The sequence below is a fragment of the Vespula pensylvanica genome, chromosome 8, assembly GCF_014466175.1.
Source record: "Vespula pensylvanica isolate Volc-1 chromosome 8, ASM1446617v1, whole genome shotgun sequence".
In the NCBI taxonomy this organism is placed as follows: domain Eukaryota; kingdom Metazoa; phylum Arthropoda; class Insecta; order Hymenoptera; family Vespidae; genus Vespula; species Vespula pensylvanica.
Genome location: NC_057692.1, coordinates 1,434,126 through 1,454,772, shown reverse-complemented (window position 1 = coordinate 1,454,772; position 20,647 = coordinate 1,434,126). Strand labels below are relative to the sequence as shown.

The 20,647-nt window shown below is 35.1% G+C and overlaps 1 protein-coding gene across 7 annotated transcripts in view; it reads left to right on the top strand.

The window, feature by feature from the left end:
* The window catches only part of LOC122631094 (CCR4-NOT transcription complex subunit 6-like), a 527,872-nt gene that overhangs the window by 244,209 nt on the left and 263,016 nt on the right, over positions 1–20,647 (top strand). The gene's annotated exons all lie outside the window — the stretch shown is intronic.

Below are 20,647 nucleotides of genomic sequence, written 5' to 3'. Positions count from 1 at the left end.
TCTCTCTCTCTCTCTCTCTCTCTCTCTCTCTCTCTCTCTCTCTCCCTCTCTCCCATTCTCTTCTAGACGAAAGCATGTATAAAATGTATTCTTCATATCTCTTCTTTTTTTATCTTTATTCTTTTTTCCTCTTCTTTGTTTTTTCATTCCATTTTCCTTTCTTCCTTTCGCAGCAACGTGGTAACCACGTATGTATGTACTTACGTGCGTACGAGCATGCAAGCGTACATAAAAATTTTATGGGCGTAACGATGAGAGCATTTACAATTTTCTTCTCACAAATATTTCTCCTCGTTAGCTCTCGAAAAAGTGCCATCAAAGTGTATTCACAAAGAAAAACGGAAATAAAGGGAAATAGGAAAGAGTCGACGAGAAGAGTCGTGATTCGATGGATTAGTTAAAGTTTCTCTCGAGACTAAAAGGTACCTAGAGAAAAGAGAGAAGAAAAGAGAAGAGAGGAGAAAAGAAAAGAAGAGAAGAGAAGAGAAGAGAAGAGAAGAGAAGAGAAGAGAAGAGAGTAGAAGAGAGTAGAAGGTATATGGATGCTTATGGATGCCGAGAGGTAAAACCAGAGGAACGAACCTCCGTTTATCTCATGCTCCGTTTCGCGCGGAAAATTACGGCGGTGTTGGCGATTCCCTTTGAAACTGCATTTTAAGCGGGTCAGAACGAACCGCGAATGACAGTCACGATCGCGGTTTTCCCTTCCTGCCTGGCTCTTTCTATTCTCTTCTTTGCAGTTAACGTTAACCTTCTCTCCTTTCTCTTTATCTCTATGTCTATCTCTGTCTGTATATCTCTATCGTTCGCTTTCTCTCTCTCTCTCTCTCTCTCTCTTTCTCTCTCTCTGTATTTCTTCAGATACTTTTTTTTTCTTTATCTCTTAAAGAATTTCTTTCTACGAGTTTATAATATGTATCTGTATGTGTGTGTGTGTGTGTGTGTGTGTTAAATTTAAAAAGAAGAAGAAAGAATATAATATACATAAATTTCTATCACATTCAACATTTATTTCAAACGAATTATTTTCCCGCGATGTAATTCTTTCAAAACGAGAAAAAGGATAAAAAAAAAAATTAATAAATAAAGAGAGACGAGAAGAAAGAAGAATGATCCGCGCGGTTCATGATACGCGTGTAAAAATAATATTGTTTTAAAAATTGAAAAAAGAAACGTACCGATGGGTTTATCGAAACATTCGAAACGAACAACGGAATCGTTTGTTTAATCTTGGTAAAACGAGTGAGATTCTCTTATGTTCTTAGCTTCGATGCTTTTTGATCGAGTTCAAAAAGAGAAAGAGAAAGAGAGAAAGAGAGAGAGAGAGAAAGAGGGTTAAACGTTGGAACATTGTGTGCATTACACTTGTTCGTTCGTTCGTTCGTTCGTTTTCGAACGTATCCAATAGAGAACGTTCTAGGATGATGGCGTGCTCACGGGAACTGCGTTTGACGTGACGTTTTCGTTTTGCAAAAGGGTTTTATAAACGAATAACAACGCGTGGGAATTGATCGTCAACACGACGAGATTGTTCTTTGCATAACGACTTGCCTACGTTCCACTCATCATCCTCTTTCCTCTTAATTTAACTTATCGTTTCGAACGACCGATGTCAGCGTACAATTAGTATCGTATCTATAAACTGTGTACGCTATATATAAATCTCTGTATATGTCTCTCTATATCTGTGTATGTTAAATCTTTCTCTTTTTCTTACCAAACCGTTATTATACCATGTAATTAAACGTAAAACCTACAAATTTTTACTTCATTGTTGTTACACGAGAATTTGATTTCTCTTTAAGAGTTTATAATTTGAATATATATATATATATATATTTTTTTTTTCGTAGCTTAGTTTTACAAAACTTTCTCTAACGCGTGTGATCTAATACAAGCGATGATAGAGGAAAACTGCGTTATGCTTCGATTATAAGGGGAAAAAAAAAAAAAGAAAAAAACAAGAGAAAAAAAATATTATCGAACGAGTTATTGCAAGAACCTCGACAGTGATCCTGAAATACGATAGAATAGTCTTACGTAATGATTTGTCACGTCCATAATGTACGTAGGTAGGATTCAACTAATGAATCTTACGTAATATCAAAGCATTGATGATTACGTGTACACGTAGTTTGACAATGATATACTCATCGTTCAATAGAAAAAAAAAATTCATTCTTTTTTTTCTTCGTTTTGTTTGATCTCTTTTTTCTTTTTTTTCTTTTTTTGTTTTTGTTAATCGATCCATGTCGCGATATAAATGTTAGATACACCGAAGTATATATATCTAGCAAAGAGAAAGACATTGCATGTAATGATTTCGACAGTTTTACAATACAATGAACGTAATGTTATTATCGTTAAAGTCGTAGTTGAGCACGATTTTCGCTAATTAGTATGGCGCAATTCTACGTAACGCTCGAGTAATACCGTTGTTCCTTCCTACGTTTCCGTTACATAACTAATAACTAATAGAACTTTCAGTGAACCGATTCGTTTCTCGCGTGAAACAATAACGGGCTCGGGTATGGGCTTGGAGCTTGGGTTCGGGCTTGAATTCTTACCCTAGAGAGACGTATGTACGTGCGCGTATATATATATATATTTGTGTGTATGTATATATCCGTATAACGTAGATATCCGTATAACGTATATACACTGGTAATGTTAAAATTATAATTTCACAAATTGCCACGATATCGATCGTTTATTCATCGATTGTAAACGTTTCTCTCGACTATTACCTGCTACCTCTATTTCTATCCTACCTTCCAAACAATTTTCTCTATCTATTTGCTATATTTCTTTCTCTATCCGATCGGAAGAATTTGTTGCGACCGTTAGCTCGCATAGAGAATCGTTTTATTCATCGATCTTTCGTTATTTTTACCGAGAAATTCTTTCCTCTTACCTCTAGCAATGGCTGCTCGAGGACCCGTGAAATACTTGGAACGACACTATGAGCTTTGCACCTTGCCATTACGATGGCTCTTGGGAGAAAAGATACAAAAAAAAAAAAAAAAAGAAAAGAAAAGAAAAGAAAAGCTGTTTCTCTCTCTTTCTCTCTCTTTTTCTCTCTTTGAATATCATAACGGTATTTGCAAGGAGTCGTCTCTCGTAACGATCCGTTTAATCGACCGAGAATAGATTTAACAGGATGGAAAAAATAATTAGTTCTCGATCGTTGTTATACTAATTGGAGCGGACGATTCTCCTTCCGCGTCTCTTGATAAATTCTCGTAATAACACATCGTAGAAGATTCTGCTTATCTCACTTTTGCCATATAACCATTTGATATCTGATTTCGCAAATCATCTCATTTGTAAATCATAAATATGCATAACCATCTATATATAGATGTATATATATATATATATATGTTTTAATGCAAATAACATTTAAAATGTGTCTACTGTACTTTCATAAAGGAAAAACCTTCTAAAAAAAGGAGAAAAAAAAAGAAGAATAGAAAAAGAGGATACAGAAATATGATAAAAAGTAAAGTACAATACTGGATCCCGAAATAAAAATTTTGCTAATATATATATATATATATATCGTTAAATTATAATATAATATATATCGTTAAATTAATGTAATATATATATATAATATATATATATATATATATATATATATATATATTGTTAAATTTTATTTTGATCGTCTCGAGTGTATTTATTTCGAAGATTTTTTTTCTCTTATGTATATCTTCTCTCTCTCTCTCTCTCTCTCTCTCTCTCTCTCTCTCTCTCTCTCTCTCTCTCTCTCTCTCTCTTTCGATAAAAAAAAAAAAGAAAGCTCTCTTACATTTCGCCGCCTCTCTCGACGGAATGCTACCCACTCAGAAAGTTGGTCGACGAGACACACGGAATACGAATGCAACCGCATCTCGTGCTTTTACGTAATAGCTTTTTGCATTGTTGTTGTTGTTGCTCTTCTTCTTCTACTATATCTTCTTCCTTTTTCCTCTTCTTTTACCTCCACCTCATCCTTTTCCTCCTCCATGACGACAGAAGTACGATCGCAATTGCGATTCGATCGAATAAACGATCGTTCTATCTCTTTCTTTTACATGTTTTTCTTTCTCGTTATATTAGCATAAGAAGCTCTTCGTCGATTGATCATGTCGGTTCTCTCGTCGACTTTTGAATGTTCCAATTATAAAAAAAAAAAGAAGAAGAAGAAAAAATATCATAAATCTTTTTCCTTCCTTATTTTTATTTTTATTTCTATTTTTTTTTCTTTTTTTTTGTTTTTTTTTTTTTTTATATCCAATCCTGGTCGCCGTTAATAACGTTTCTCGATTAACCCTTAACAAACATTTCACATTTATGGTAGAATTTTCTTTTCTCTTCTTTCTTTCCAATTAATCGTTCTAACAAAGAAAAAAAGAAAAGTAAATCCCATTGAACACTTTTCCTCGAAAAAAAAGAAGAAGAAAAACAAATATATATTCCGAGAAAAAAAAAAAAGAAAGAAGGAAAGAAACAAGCAATTATTTAATATATCATTACCATCAAAGGTATACAATGTAATAATATATTTCTTTTTCCATCATTTCTCTCTCTCTCTCTCTCTCTCTCTCTCTTTCTCTCTCTCTCTACTTTTTAACTTCCGTTTTCCTTTCAAAACGGATAAACGGAAAATTGGATGCCGGAAAGGAGTTGGTGGAGAACGCTAAAGAAAGAAAAAGAAAGAAAGAGAGAGAGAGAGAGAGAGAGAGAGAGAAAAGAGTCTTCAGTCTCTCGATATATCGCAAACTATGTTTTAAGTTGAACGAGTATTACAGGGCATATTGCACTCGCGGAGTCTCTTCGAGCGTGGGTGGCATTCGTTTAAAATCATTCCATGGAGTACAGCCTAGACTTACAGGAAAAGAGGAGAAGTGGGAGCAGGAGGCTGCTGGAGACGAGAGAAAAAGGCGGAAACGTTTTCCCTCTTCCTTTATCCTCGTTCTCCTCCCACCACCATCTTCACCACTACTTCTATCCATTCTCCCCACTACCACCCACCCACCTACGCCCCTTCGCGAAACTTAAATACTTCATCCGTATTTTCGAAGTACCGAGAGGCAATTTCTTCTCGAAGGGAATAAAATTCTTTCAAGCCACTTCTTTCTCTCTCTCTCTCTCTCTCTCGCTTTCTCTCTCTCTCTTTTTCTCTCTCTCGCTTTCTCTCTCTTTCTTTTTCGACGATGATAAAGTAAAAACGGCCGCGAGTTTTCGTTCGTACGGATAGGTAGGGGCTTTGGAGAGAAAAAGGGAATCTTGAATTTAACTTTGGGACTTCGTTTTCTCTTTAGCGAGTCAATCTCTAGCTTTTTGTAAATATGAAGTTTCATCCGTCGTGGAATGAAATGAAACGAATTGAAAAGGAAAAAAAGAGAATCATATTAGAAAGTCGAGACCGATAGTTCTGTAATAAATTTTTTTTCAAGTATTTCTTTTTCTATTTTTCTTTTTTTTTTTTTTTCTTCTTTTTTCTTTTTTCTTTTTTATTCTTTTCTTCGCAGATAGAATTTCTTTTGTCTATTGAATATCAAATTATACGTTTCTGTTGAATTTTAAACTTTGTATTAACAAAAGTCTGTTTTCTTTTGTTACAGGTAAGTGTACGTATGCTGTGACCATGATTGGCTGTGGTTGATCGTTCGAATTACGTCGAATGTGAGATCGGACATATTGTTTTTTTCCAGTGAGTAAATTTGGCTCTATTATCGGATAGATAGGAACGTCAGAACGTTCGAAATTTACGTTCTTTCGTTCGTTAAATCGATTATAACGCAAGGACGATAACAGGCAGGCTTTACTTTAAACGTTAATTGAATTAATTAAAGGAACGAAAGAGGCTCGTTTGAGTACGCTGTACATTTTATATCACGCTCGTGTTAAAATTATATTAGACCGTGCACGATCGAAATTTTCACTAAATATAAATCATATTCCGAACGAATAACGAACGACGTTCCGTCGATTAAGGTTCGGAAAAAGGGTCAAACACGATGCACCTACCTTTTCGCGTTGAGGGAGTGAGAAGAATGGGAGAGTGCGTATGTAATGTCGTTATACTTTATGCTACGTTTTAAATATTCTCGTTCTAGTTTCATCGAGAGACGAAGAGACGATATTATATACCTAAACTATCTCGACCAACGAAATAACATATGAGGTATATTCAAAAGTAAAGAAAAGAGAAATAGTAAAAAAGTCATTTGATCAAAGTACTCGATCAAACATTCAAATACGTAATTAAATACAGAAAAACTTAATTAAGATCTTTAAAGATTTGAGCTTGAAAATTCTTAGAAGAGACAACGAAATGTTATGAAAGTCGATAAGAAATCAATCCTATGGATAATAATCTCTCAGAGGGGAATAATTATTTTTATCTCTCTTTCTTTTTTTTTTTTTTTATGGATTTATTTATCTAACAAATTTAATGATCCAGAAAATTTATGAAAAATGGAACGGAACGTGGTGATAGTTCTTTGTGTGAAAAAAAAAAAAAAAAAAAGAGTGAAAGAGAGAAAGAGAGAAAAAGAATATCGGACAAGCGGTTAAGAAATGTGAAAACTCAGGAGGACAATGCGAATTGTATTAACTGCACAATAATGTCTACTGTGCTTCGGTTCCTCTCATCATGGAAGACACGCCTTCTAGAAGAACCTATTGTCTGAGAAAATAACTGGCAGTTCTAAAATCCGTAGTCTAGAATATACCGTACGAACGTATGGAAGAGAGTAAACGTTTCGTCTCTCTCTCTCTCTCTCTCTCTCTCTCTCTCTCTCTCTCTCTCTCTCTCTCTCTCTCTCTCTCTCTCTCTCTCTCTCTCTCTCTCTCTGTCTCACACATGCATGTACATATACTTTTTCTGTCTCTCTCTCTTTCTCTCTCTCTCTCTCTGGATTTTATTTTCATCATTATTCGTATTCGATGGTTATTATCAATAATCGTTGCTAATGCATTCTATCGTCTCGCCTACTCTAATCTAATCTAATCTAATCTAATCTAATCTAATCCCGTATAATATTATATCATCTCATCTGATCCCATCTGACTAGCACTTGTACTGGTACTTATACAAGCGTTCTCTTCTTCAAAAGAGAAAAAAAAATAAAAGAGAAGAGAAGAAAAGAAAAAAAAGGAGGAAAAAAAAGAAGAAGAAAGATAACATAAAAAGTGACAGAAAATGATCACATAAGTGGCGGCGGCATCGAGCAACGAGGGGGCCATACATACATCTATACATACATACACACACACACACACACACACACATATATATATATATAATGATTCGTTTACTCGGCACTCCGATCTAACAAGCACGCTCTTTCGAAATGCACTTCTCCCCTCGGTCCGACGAGCGAAGTATACTTCGACTTTGGTGCCACTCGAGGTACCGTTCGTTTCATCGTTACGGCTACGTCCTCCTCGTGTCGTTTCTGCTTGGAAGAAAGAAAAAGAGAGGAAGAAAAAAAGAAAGAAGAAAATAGGAGTAGGAGAAAGAGCAGGAGGTAGGTGGTAGGTGGATGGGTGGATGGTTGAGAAGGGTGGGAGGGCTAAAGAAAAAAAGAAGAAAAGAAAAAAAAAGAAAAAAGAGAGAGAGAGAGAGAAAGAGCACGTAGCGTTAGTCGAGGGTTCTCTGACAGATTTACCGCCTCGGTCTACTTCTCCATCCGCGTTAATTACAAGATTTTACTTTGCCACCGGCGTCGCCCAGTCCGAGATTAAGAACATTACCTACCTAGCTAGCTACCTAGCTAGCTACCTACCCTATTCTATCCTATTCTACCCACCAAACCAACTTCCAACAGTCTCATGATTTTTCATTCATTTCTTTCTTTCTTTCTTTCTTTTTTTTTTTTTTTTCTTTTCCTTTATTTTTCTAATCGCAAAGCCACTGAGCAAAGCAAGTAGTACTACTTCCAGTTTCCTTGGAGTCTCATCTCTTTTCACGTTACTTCAGACTCATTTAACATAGATAGATAGATATATGCATAGATAGATAGATAAATAGAAGATAGATAGATAGATAGATAGATAGATAGATAGATAGATAGATACGTATATACATACGCGTATATATCGCATTTGTCTCCAACTACACGATACACGTTTGAATTCACACGAAAAGCTCTACCGAGAGATTTCGCATAATCGACGTAGCTGCCTTTGCGCTCTGCCAATTGCTCTTACATTAGGAAAATCCATGCTTGTTGCGCTTCGAAAGCATTGCAATACCATCCTAAATGTTCCTCTACAATCCGGAGATGTCTCTTGGTAAATTAATTATACTAAAACGTTATCCGTACAAGACGAAGTTACAATTTAGTAAGTCTTGTTACGTAAGTAAGTATTGGAAATGTTTTACGAAATGATAAGGATATTTGTTCGACGAAGTGAAACAATATTTCTTTATCATTCTATAATCAATAATAAATAATTATAAATTGAAGAAAAAAAGAATATATATATATATACATATAAAATAATAATAAGGAATAATTTGAAAGTCGAATCGATATTATTTCATCGTTTCAAATTTTATATTATTCCGTTAGTATGCGTATACTGGTATAATTTTAGATGAAACAAAGATGAAAAAAAAAAAAGAAAAGGAAAAAAAAATAATAGAAAAACGCATTTTCTCTGATATCTTTTGTTTTTAAAAATTTCATTATTTTTGGACTGCGTACGAACGGGAAGAGTATTTGAAAATGAATTTATGCGCATCCTCGCTCGCATAGAAAAAGAGGGAAAAAGGATACACTCCCGTTAATCAATGGTTTGTAATTCGTTCGTAGAACGAACGAAGCGTTTATATTCGGTGTGTTAGAAAAAAAGCCTTCGACGTATACGCTAAAATGGAGTTCCTTTGAAAAGTTTCGATGAGAAGTACGAGTGTCTATAGTTTCGCGTATTCAAACCCACGTGCACTTGCATGTATATATAGGTACATATATATATGTGTGTGTGTGTGTGTGTGTATGTGTGATAGAAACGCGCGAGCGAATTTTGGGCATCGTAACTGCGTATGAGCAAATAGACCCTCGACTATTTGCGGATATTCGCGCGGGAAACGATACGTGTAGTAGAATTCGCCGTTTTTCCTATTCGGTTGTTTCGTAAAAAAAGGTAAAGAGGATCCAGTGAAAAATAGAGAGGAAGAATGAAAGAGAGAGAGAGAGAGAGAGAGAGAGAGAGAGAGAGAGAGAGAGAGTTAAAATCAGACGCATGACATAAAAGATAAAAAAGAAAAAAGAGGATCAAAGGGGTTAGCAAATATGTATATCATCATGAGCCATCATTGACAACAGTCGATTATAATTAATTGTAATTAATTCTCTCTCTTTTCACTGTTTCACTCTCATGCAACCAGAAGTCGATTTCGAGTTTGACTTTCGATTTCTCGATAAACTAGTTTGACATGGTCTACAATTTTCGTTCGGACGAAAATAGAAAAGAAAAAGAAGAGGAAGAAAAAGAATATGGAGAAGTAAAAGTAGATGAAAAAACAAAGAGAAGGAAAAGGAAAAAGAAAGGAATAGAAAAAAGGAAAAAGGGTGTAGGAGGAGGAGGAGGAGGAGGAGGAGGAGGGAGAGAGAGAGAGACAGAGAGAAAGAGAGAGAGAGAGAAGTAAAAGTAGACGAGAGAAGAAGAAAAATTCTCGAAAGCAGCGCTCGTTCGAATAATTTAACGCGATCAACCTGTTGCCTGCGAAATTAAGTGGAAAGCGCTACTACGTTCGTGCGCTTTAAAGCAACCGTTTATTATTACCAGCCCACTTTGAATTCTAACGAATATCACGGTCGCTTTAATTACGTAACGCCGCGTTGAGAACAGCTCCGGAACCGGTACGACTACACGGAGTTACGACTGCGATGAATCTGAGGACGACGACAACGATGAGGAGGGATAGGAGGAGGAGGAATCGATGATCTAAACGATGTAGATTATTAAAGTTGCGAACGATTCGACGTTTCGAGACAGCCTTTTTTCGTTTCATCAAGGTCAGTTCAATATCCGGTGACATTTAAATTTTAATAAAAAGAAAGAAACATATGCAACGATCCATTGACCTTCTTTATTTTTTATTTTGTTGTTTTTTGTTATTTGTTTCTTTTTTTTTTTTTTTTTTCTTTTTTTCCGTTTTACTTTAACTTACTTATTTTTTTTTTTGTCCCTCTGTTTCTCTTCCTCTTTTTGTATTTCTATTTCTACTTCTCGGTCTGTCCTATGTGCTAATTCTATGTATTCCACTTTAGTCATTCGATCGTACAATTTCTCATTAAACCGTGAATCGACACTTCTCTACAAATCCATTAAGGATTAATTCATTTATTCGTGTTAGTAGAGATACACATACCTTCTCAGTTACGTATTAGGTACATAAGTCTATCTTGACTTACTTTTGAGAATATATGAGCAACAATTAAAATGAATAAAGCGATATATAGAGTATGTTTGTAGATGTATCTCACATTCATCACAGAGTACGCAAATATACGTGAACACACACACGATATATATATATATATATATACCTATGTACATATATACTGTATACATAACTATTGGAAATTTGAAAGCACGTTAGATCGGTGGATAAGCATGCAGAACTATTAATTAATTAGCGGAATACACTGCGGGGAAGTTTCCATAGGTGGAATAACATAGAGGATAGCTTGGCAAAGAAGAGAGAGAGAGAGAGAGAGAGAGAGAGAAAGAGATAGAGATAGATAGATAGAGTGAACTATGCCGTACGTCGGATATCAAGATCCATATCGAAACTGGTGCCGTCGGGCGTTGGAAGGAGTGTTTTCCGTTAAGTTTTAATGACAGTTCCAAAGTTTCGCTACCGAGTCAGTTCAACCCCTCTCTCCCTCTTCCCCCCACCTTGACTCCTTCTCTAACCCCTTCTCGTTCTCCTTCTATACTCCTTACTCGTCGTCGTAGTCGTCGTAGTCGTTGTCGTCGTCGTTCACTCACTCCCGTCGTCGTTCCGTTCCCTACGCTTCCGGCCGTTTTAGAAATTGAATTAGATCGAGGATCGCAAACCGCTTCTCTCTCTCTCCTTCGTAGTATGCATAGCACGAGCTCGGTTAGTGTGAGCGTAGAAGCCTCTACGTTCATGGACAGATTGCATATCGCTTAGCCGACAGGTATTCTGTGTTATCCATATCTTTATCACGATCGACTCCTTACCCCGGTGTACGTCAATTATATCGTGACCTTTTCGTCGGATCGATAGATCCCAAATTTCTTATCAAATTTTCTTCTTCCCTCGTGTTATCCTTTGTTCTTTATTTATCGTCCGTTAATTACGTATTTTATTTTATTTTATTTTATTTTATTTTATATTCATCATTTTATCTTCTCATTTGGATATATATATATATGTATGTATGTATACGTACGTACGTATGCATATCTATTCTTTTTCCTTTCTTTTTTTTTTTTAGAATTAAAATAATTTAATTATATATACGTAACTCGATTTCTTATGAAATTTTCTTCTTCCTACCTTCGTTATATTTATCGATCATCAATTATATCATCAATATATTATTTCATATTAATAATTATATTTTCTCGTTTGAACGTATATATATATATATATATATTATTTTTTAGCATTGACATAATCAGGTTATTCTAATCGATAGATGTCAATTTCTTTTCCTCTCTTCCTCGTTTTTTTTTATCATCTACTAATTATTTCTTTTATTTTATATTAATAATTGTATCTTCTCATTGGGGTCAATACATGCTCATACACGTCTGATAAATATTTATTTCTTTTTCTTTTTTTCCTTTTTTAAGATTAAACTAATTTAATCTTATAATTTCACACACACACACACACACATGGATTTATTCCATCCTTCGAAGGAATAATTATTAGATATTAGCTAAACGTATATCTACGTAGGTACATGAAAATACTTGGGATATTTGCTCGACTACATTCTATTCCAAGAGATAGGAGTACAGTATCGCATCTCGTTCCTCTCTCGCCGCTTCATTTGCCCGACGCTTTACGGATCGTTGCAAAGGGAGGAAAGGGTGCCTTTTCCGGGATCTTCCTATCGATCTTCCGACTGGCTGCGACCACCGGCCTCCTGCTACGTAAAATAATGGCTGTGCGCTTGGGAAAAAGAACGCATTCGATTGAAAAACAGCTATGAGACCTCTCTCTCTCTCTCTCACACACACACACTCTCTCTCTCTCTCTCTGTCTTTTCATTTTATACACGGTCAAATCTTTTCGTGCGATATCCGTTATCGATCTTCGTTATATAAAAATAATCTCGATCATTGTTACACGAACGATTGATGGTGTACGTGTACGGATATCGAAATTGTGGAATCGTGACTTTCAAACGTTCCCTTTAGAGAAAGTAACATACATATGAAATATTTTACTATTACTCTTTATACGTACCGCGAATATGTATCTACGTATGCATATATCTATGTACAATCAACAATCCTATTCGCATATTTACATATATAACATACGTTAATTAATAAAAGTCAGAACGGTCGAGAAACGTTTTTCTAAAGGCACGTTGTCTCGTTAACAATGTTTTTGTTATTTATATTTACGTCTGACTCATACATACGTTTGAAATTTCTAGAGAGGTCGTTAGATCACAACAGTATCCGTTCGACTAGCTTCGTGAGAACATCTACGATTACCAAGTCTCTCAACTACGTAGTTTTACCAACTCTTACTACCCGCTTATTACGTATTTTCTCATTCTCGTATTTTTAATATTAACGTAAAGTATGATAATTAATATTATAAATCCTCGTTGATTCGTATGATAAGGAAGGAATATATTCGTTTTCTCTCTTCTTTCTTTTTCTTTCTTTGCGTTTCTTTTTTCTTCTTCTTTTTCTTTTTTACTTTCTTATCATTGAAGAAAATTGTCTTTGCTCGGCGTTGACGTTAACATCGGCTTTCCTTCCTTATAAAAGTGAGAACGAACATTATGAAAGTTTTCGAAAAATGTGTTTGTTCTTTCATAAAAGAAGCTCGTTATAATGAGAAGGAAATAAAAGAGAAGGAAGAAGATGAAGAGGATGAAGAAGAAGAAAAAGAGAAAGAAGAAGAAGAAGAAGAAGAAGAAGCAGAAGAAGGTAGTGGACCACTCTTAAAGCAGGAAGTAGCACGATGGTACACTAACCGCATACATCTTTTTTTATTCTGCGTCACTCTAGCACTTTACGTAATTGACTTGGTAGTACAAAACGAACGACCGTTCTCCCTGCCTTTTGCGTTTTGTTAAAGACGGTGTCTCCTTTTTACAGTCGTCGAATCGAGAGTTCAAAACTAAGTAAGAAAAACTCGAGCGTGTACTCCTACGATCGAATCCAAATCTTTTCGCTTTGTTCTTTTCTTTTATTACGTTTTGTAATTATTTTCATTTTATTTCTTTTATCATCTTCCATGTCATATCGTAATTCTCGTTTTTCAAACGATTCTATTTTCTATTGTAAGAAAATAGAATTTATATTTTTATCTTTGCATCGATATAATTCTATCGTTTCAATATTTCACGAAAGAGAAATATATATATATATATATATATATATATATATAAAATTTAAAAATTGAAAATCAATTAGATTAAAACTAAGAATATCTAAATATTATCCGAAACTAAATTTATGCTATCGTTATTTTCTTCTTTTCTTTTTCCTTTTTTTATCGTTTTAATGTTTTAATCAAAGAACGAATATAATTAACTATTTCTTTTAGAAATCGACGATCGTTTAATCGAATATATCTAATCGTAAATATATCGAATAATATTAAAAATATCATATTTTATATACATATACGTGCATACATATATATATATACACACACATATATATATATACACATACAAATATAGATATAGATTTATACATATACATGTACAGATCGTATAGAAAAGTAGTTCAAAGGGAAAATCATCGAGCTTTGAAACCGAGATTATTATACGAAGGACGAATCGGAAAGGAAGACCTTATGAAAGGTTACGTACGTACCTTCCTACCTACCTACCTACCTACCTACCTACCTACCTACCTACCTACGTACATATGTAGATACGAATATGAGAACGAGTTCGTCGGCATCGTAGCGTGTAATAAACCGCGAATGCCAAAGGTTTCGCCCAGGCTATTTTATTTGCTACTGGAATGAATACTTGACACGCGGCCGGATCTCCAGGTTCCAACAAGAAGAGCTTCACCGGAGATTTCCTCTTTTCCCCCTCTTCCTCTCTCTTCCTTCTCTCTTTCTCTCTCTCTCTCTCTCTCTCTCTCTTTTTTTCTTTCTCTTCTTCTTCGTCTCTCATCGCCAACACGTTTCATTATTCACTAGGTCCGTTCGTTTGCTAACTTTAGACTAGCTTCTCGAATGCTAGTGAATGTGTATCCGTATATATATGTATATATATATATATATATATATATATATATATATATATATATTTTATTTTTGAAGAAGAGAATAAAAAAATAAAAGAAAAAAATAGAATAGAAAAAAATTCTATCCTTTCGATTCGCGATCTGCGTTACTATTCGGACGAACGAACGAACGAACGAACGAACGAACCAACGAGTTGGGAAAAAGAAGAGAGAGAAAAAAAAATCCAATTCGTTCATATCCACCTCTTTTGACAAGTCTCTTTCTTTTTTCTTTGACTCTCTTCTCTCTCTTTCTCTTTACAACAGCAAAGGAAACCATCCGTTATCAACAAAGACGAATGAAAGGAACGAAAAAAATTATTTAGAAATCGTCGTTGTTCTTTACGAATCGATAGTTCAAGAACCGAACATATAAGACACATGAATAAGTATTTACTTAGATATATGCTCGAAAGAAGAGAGAAAATCAAATGAGAATGTATTGCTTCGTAGTGGTTATCCGTTTGCATATAAATAATGCCGTTCTCGTATTCGGAATATCTTTCGCGGTATAAAATAATTCTGGATTTTCTTTTATTTTTATTTATTCATTTATTTATTTATTTATTTATTTATTTTTTTTTAATTTTTCTTTTTCTTTGTTTTTTTTTTTTTTTTATTCTCGCTTTCTCCCTTTTCTCCGACTTCTTTACGGACGCGTGAACGAGAAAGAAAGAGAAAGAGAGAGACAGAGACAGAGACAGAGACAGAGAGAGAGAAGCAACATACTCGAACGATGCGACACGATAAATAACGTCCGCCACGATGGCATACTTGCAACATTATCACGGCAGAAGTCGTAAGAAAGTTATTAATGGCCGGCACGTTATTGCACTTGGATGCTGGAAATGCAAAACGAATCGTTCGAACCTATATATAATTTTGTATGTATGCGTGTGTGTTTATATCTACCCATCTATATGTACTTACATACGTCGATTCACGTATCTACTACGTATAGTTGATATACGTATACATAGTAAGTCGACTAGATCGCGTACTCGAGCTTTTCGTGCGAACGAATGGTAATTAGCGGCGAGTGATCGAAAGCCTCGATTATTATTAAACATCGATAATTGAATCTTCTCTTGAATTCATTAGTTACATTTCATATTTATAATTAAATATATATATATATATATATATATATATATATATTATCGTACACAGTATGTAAGGAATGTTCGTTGATTCAGTTAACTTATTTTTATTATTATAAATATAGATAAATACATATGAGTACATACATATACTTAATACACTTATACGTCTATACGTTACTAAAACACTACTAAGCTTATAACAGGAAATATATCTCTTCCTTTCTCTTTCTCTTTCTCTCTCTCTCTCTCTCTCTCTCTCTCTCGAGGAGAAGGAGGAAAAGGAAGAAAAGCAGTAGGATGTGGCGAGCCGATCTAATTTATTATCAAAACGTCAGAGTCACCATCACAAAATTCAGGCTGACGCATAACTGACCGAACGTCCATCGCACCGATGAAAAATCGTTCCGATAGCTGCTTTGTTTGCTTCGTGGTCTGTACTTCCGATATGCTTCCCATAATCGATACAAAAGCCTCTCCCACTTTTTATTTTTTCTTTCTGGCAGTATCGCTAATTAATCTGGATCGATGATCGACCTGACTACGCGTTTTTTTTTTTTCTTTTTTTCTTTTTCTCGTCTTATTTCCTTCATTTTTTCTTTCGTTCAAATTTATCGAACGAAATACGATTTTAAACGATTAATTTTGCGATTGGTCCGTAGGGACTTGGAACTTTTTATGTTTTATTTATCGTCACATTTTTTCTTAGTTATTATCGAGCATTTAGAAAGAAAAGAAGAAAAAAAGAGGTATATATATATATATATTGTTTTTATACGTTTTTCTTCTCGCATCTCCTATAATTTTCCTTCAGAAATTGGATCGTAATCTCCGCTGTACAAACAATCTGGCTATCGTGAAAAGAAACGAGTCTCCCGTGAATGACTTAATAGACGTATTACGAAGATCGTTTCCTGTCCACGCGAGAAGAGGATATTTTTTAGTCAACGATTTAAGCGACAAGCAAATGGATCGTTTATGATCTTCAAACGGAGACGTCCGGTTATGTTCGCTAAGCCACGAGTGGTACCGATTAAGTAGTAATACGCGTTTTCCGAAGCATTATGTTAGATGTTTAGAACTAAGAATATATACATATTAAAAAAAAAGAAAACAAAAAAAAGAACAAACAAGGGAACGAAAAGAAAGGAGAACAAGGACGTACTTTCTCGAGTATTAAAAACAAGCTTTTCTCTCTGAGCCGTTTAAAAAGAATAATTGATAGAATCTTTTCAAGATCAGGGATTGTCAGTTGAACAAAAAAAAAAAAACAAGAAAAGACGAGAAAAAAAAAAGGAAAAACGTAAAGAAAAATGGAGAAGAAGAAGAAGAAGAGAATTCAACGTGATAAAACCGCAAGCGTCGAGTCGATTGCTTGTTCTATGGTGGTCTCCGAGCCATTAACTCAAGGATACGGTTATTTTTATTATCTTTTTAAAAACATATATATATATATATACATTCTTAAAAAAATGCATTAAAATTTAACGAAATATCTGACATAAATGTCCCGTAAGTCGTATCGAGAGAACGAACTTTCGTATCAATATAATAAGTAAGAGATTAAATATAAAATCTGACAATATTATAAATCGATCTTAGTCGGCTTCGTACATCAAAGGACAACGAACGCGCGTTATAATCCGTGCGAGAATAGAAAGAGACACTTAGAATGGATGGAAGAAGTAAAGTAGAGATTGAAAATAAAAAAAAAAAGAATAGAAAATGAAAAGAACGTTTTCTCTGTTTCTCTTTCTCTCTTTCTCTCTCTCTCTCTCTTTCTCGTTTTCTGGGAGAGGCCGTCTCGTCGGTCTCGACGCGGTTGAGATAGGTCGGCAAAGTCCTTAATGGGTAGCTCGCGGGTCGATAATAAGGAGCCCTTGCGTCCTTGAGTTAATGAGTCTTTGCTGGACGTGTACCACCTGTGTAGCAGAACGTATGTAGTTGGCGCGGTAGTATAAACGGACGACTTGTGTCCACGTTTCTGTCACGTTTATTACGCCGTGACTATACTCTTTCTCTCTTTCTATAATATCCATCTTTCTCTTTCTATCTGTCTCTGTCTTCATTCCTCTTTCTTTCTCTCTCTCTCTCTCTCTCTCTCTTTCTCTTTGACCGTGTAACCACGCAGCGGATGCTGCTTGAATGGAGAAACGAAAAAGAATGAAGGCTAGGAAGGATCGTTCGTCGATTTAGTCGGTGGTAGAAGGAACACGTTTTTCTCCCTTTTACTCACTCTTCTTTTTTTTTTTACATTTTTTCTTCTTCTTCTTCTTCTCGATCCTTCCGTTGCTCTCTGTCCTCGATTCAGGTTCTTGTTGGCCTTGATTTAAAAAAGGAAAAGATAAAGAGAAGGAAAAGAGAGAGAGAGAGAGAGAGAGAGAGAGAGAGAGAGAGAGAGAGAGAGAGAATGAAAGAGAGAATGAGAAAACCAAAGCAAGAAATTTGATGCTTTTCTCGTTTGATTCGGACGATTAAATCGCGATTGGTTCTCTCTCTCTCTCTCTCTCTTTCTTTCCTTAGGGGTTACGAAAATCTATCCTTTTTCTTTCTTTCTCTTTCTCTCTATCTATCTCTATCTCTTTCACATACCCATACAGACACACACACTTTGTCACTGCGTTAAAGGATATCATAAATTCAAGGAGATAGTCGCGGGACGCAAATAATGCTAATCCATCCCTTTGGTCCTGAAGCTCTCTCGCGGCACGCACCATACCAACAAGGTTGGACCGCCAACAAACTACTAGAACGTTGGGCGACTATTATGCCACGAATCCCGTACCGTGCTATAAGTCATGCATGCTGATTAATCAAGTTATCTCCGAGTTAACTCCCTCCCTGTTCTACCGTCCTGAGAGAGGATGTACGTTGGTCAATTAGTATTCCCAGAATTCTCCTACGAGTGAGAGCAAAGCACGGTAAGGTACCCGAGAGATTTCGTGTTTGCCAGCCTTCGTACTTTGAATCCTTCGAATACCATAGCTTTTCACACATACCGACAAACGTATGCATATATATATATATATATATATATCTACATATATGTATATATATACATATGTATATAACATCTTCCAAGAATCATGATCGCCGTTATATTACCCTCGTTATTATTACTTTCGGTTCGTCACGTTCTACCTACAAATTTCTTTCTATTTTTACCTTATTCCTCTCTTCTTCTAGCTCGTCCCCCTCTTCTTCTTCTTCTTCTTCTTCTTCTTCTTCTTCTTCTTCTTTTTTTGCTTCTTCTTTTTCTTCTTCTTCTTCTTCTTCTTCTTCTTACAAGATCCAATTTCGAGTTTGCGCCAATATCGCTAAAAGTTCGAAGGGATAAAGCAAAGCATACCAAATACTCTACGCCTACGTACGGGTTTCTAAGTGCACAAGCAGTGGCTTTCATGGCAAATTAGCTTTATCTATTTAATTAATGTTCGAAATTAACGCCGTGATGAAATACACGAACCAGGTTATATTATCGAAATTATTATTATTATTATTATTATTAGTAGTAGTAGTAGTAGTAGTAGTAGGAGTAATAGTAGTAGATTAGTAGTAGTAGTAGTAGTATTGTTATTATTATTGTTGTTGTAATATAAGCTACATTAATTTTCATCATCGATTTGTCTCTCTTAACGTCGTTGTTGTCTCTACGGAATGAATTTATTATGTTAGTTAATTTATCGTTACTCATCTTTTCTTTTTTTCTTTTTTTTTTTTTTCTTTTTTCTTATTTAATGGAGAATTTATTTTACAATAATCCGATATAATTTTTTATACCGCACGTGAAACTTTTAACTCGAACGAAGTATCCACGTCGTCGTTCGTCTCTTTCTTCTTCTTTTTTGTTTTTTCTGTTCTTTTCTTTTCTTTTATCTTTTTGTTATCTTTTGAACGAGATCGAGTCGAACGATTCGATTCCGTCGGTTGGCATCCAGTTTCCGAGACAATAACGAGTGCCTCGTAACTTTTAGTTACTTTTCAGATTAAGCGAACGTCCTAGGCAGAAAGTCGGAGAAAGGCAAAGCTTCTCGAGTACTTTAAAAGATTGGAATGTCTCTCGATGGGCGTGTAGGTATGTGGGAAGCTGCCATTTAATCGACTTTGAGACCTATGGGAGAAAGAAACAACATATATTCGAAAGCATCAAGGATTAGAAATAAATGGGATAGCCGATAAATTATTTTCTTTATTTTCCTTTCGGTGTACATCAATTTTTGTTCGATCGTTTCATTATTCTCCGAAAGGGAGGATTCAAATTTTGTCTATTAAAAAAAAGAAAAATTTTTTTAAATATATATATATATATATATATATATATATAATACACCGATAAAAAATACTCCGCATTGATGTAGAAATAAGAAAAGATAGAAAAACTTTGTTATTTTCGAAAAGAGAAAACTTATGGGAGTATCGAGTAGGCGTGTCTTGTTAGTTCGAGATTACACGAGTTCCATGTCCTCGCTAATGCTTTTCTTTTGTGTGTGTAACGAAAAAGTATACTAAAAGAAAGAAAGAAAAAGAGAGAGAGAGAGAGAGAGAGAGAGAGAGAGAAAGAGAGAGAGAGAACTGTTATCGGAGACAGAGATTTTTCTTTCCACTATTCGAGCGGAAGTAATAACGCGTATCGCTTTGCTCCTTGCGTTAAAACGAGTATTTCAAGGTAAAATCGCGTGACGGTGGTGGTACTACTATTACGACTACACTACTACTACTACTACTACAACATAGTAACATTTTCGAACGATTTCGTAAGTTTCACGAAAAAAAAGAAACAAGAAAAAATATATAGAGGAAAAATAAAAAGAGAAAGGACGGAAATTTGAGGAAAGTCGAAGAAGTATCGGAAATCGTTTTAACCATCTCTCTTTCTCTCTCTCTCTCTCTCTCTCTCTCTCTATCTGTTTATCTATCTATCTATCTATCTATCTATCCCTCTTTACCGAGAGAAGAAGTATAGGAAGAAATTTCGTTGGAAAATTTCCTGCTACGCTTAGTTGTTGTATATAGTTACAAAATGTCCTTTCTCTCTCTCTCTCTCTCTCTCTCTCTCTCTCTCTCTCTCTCTC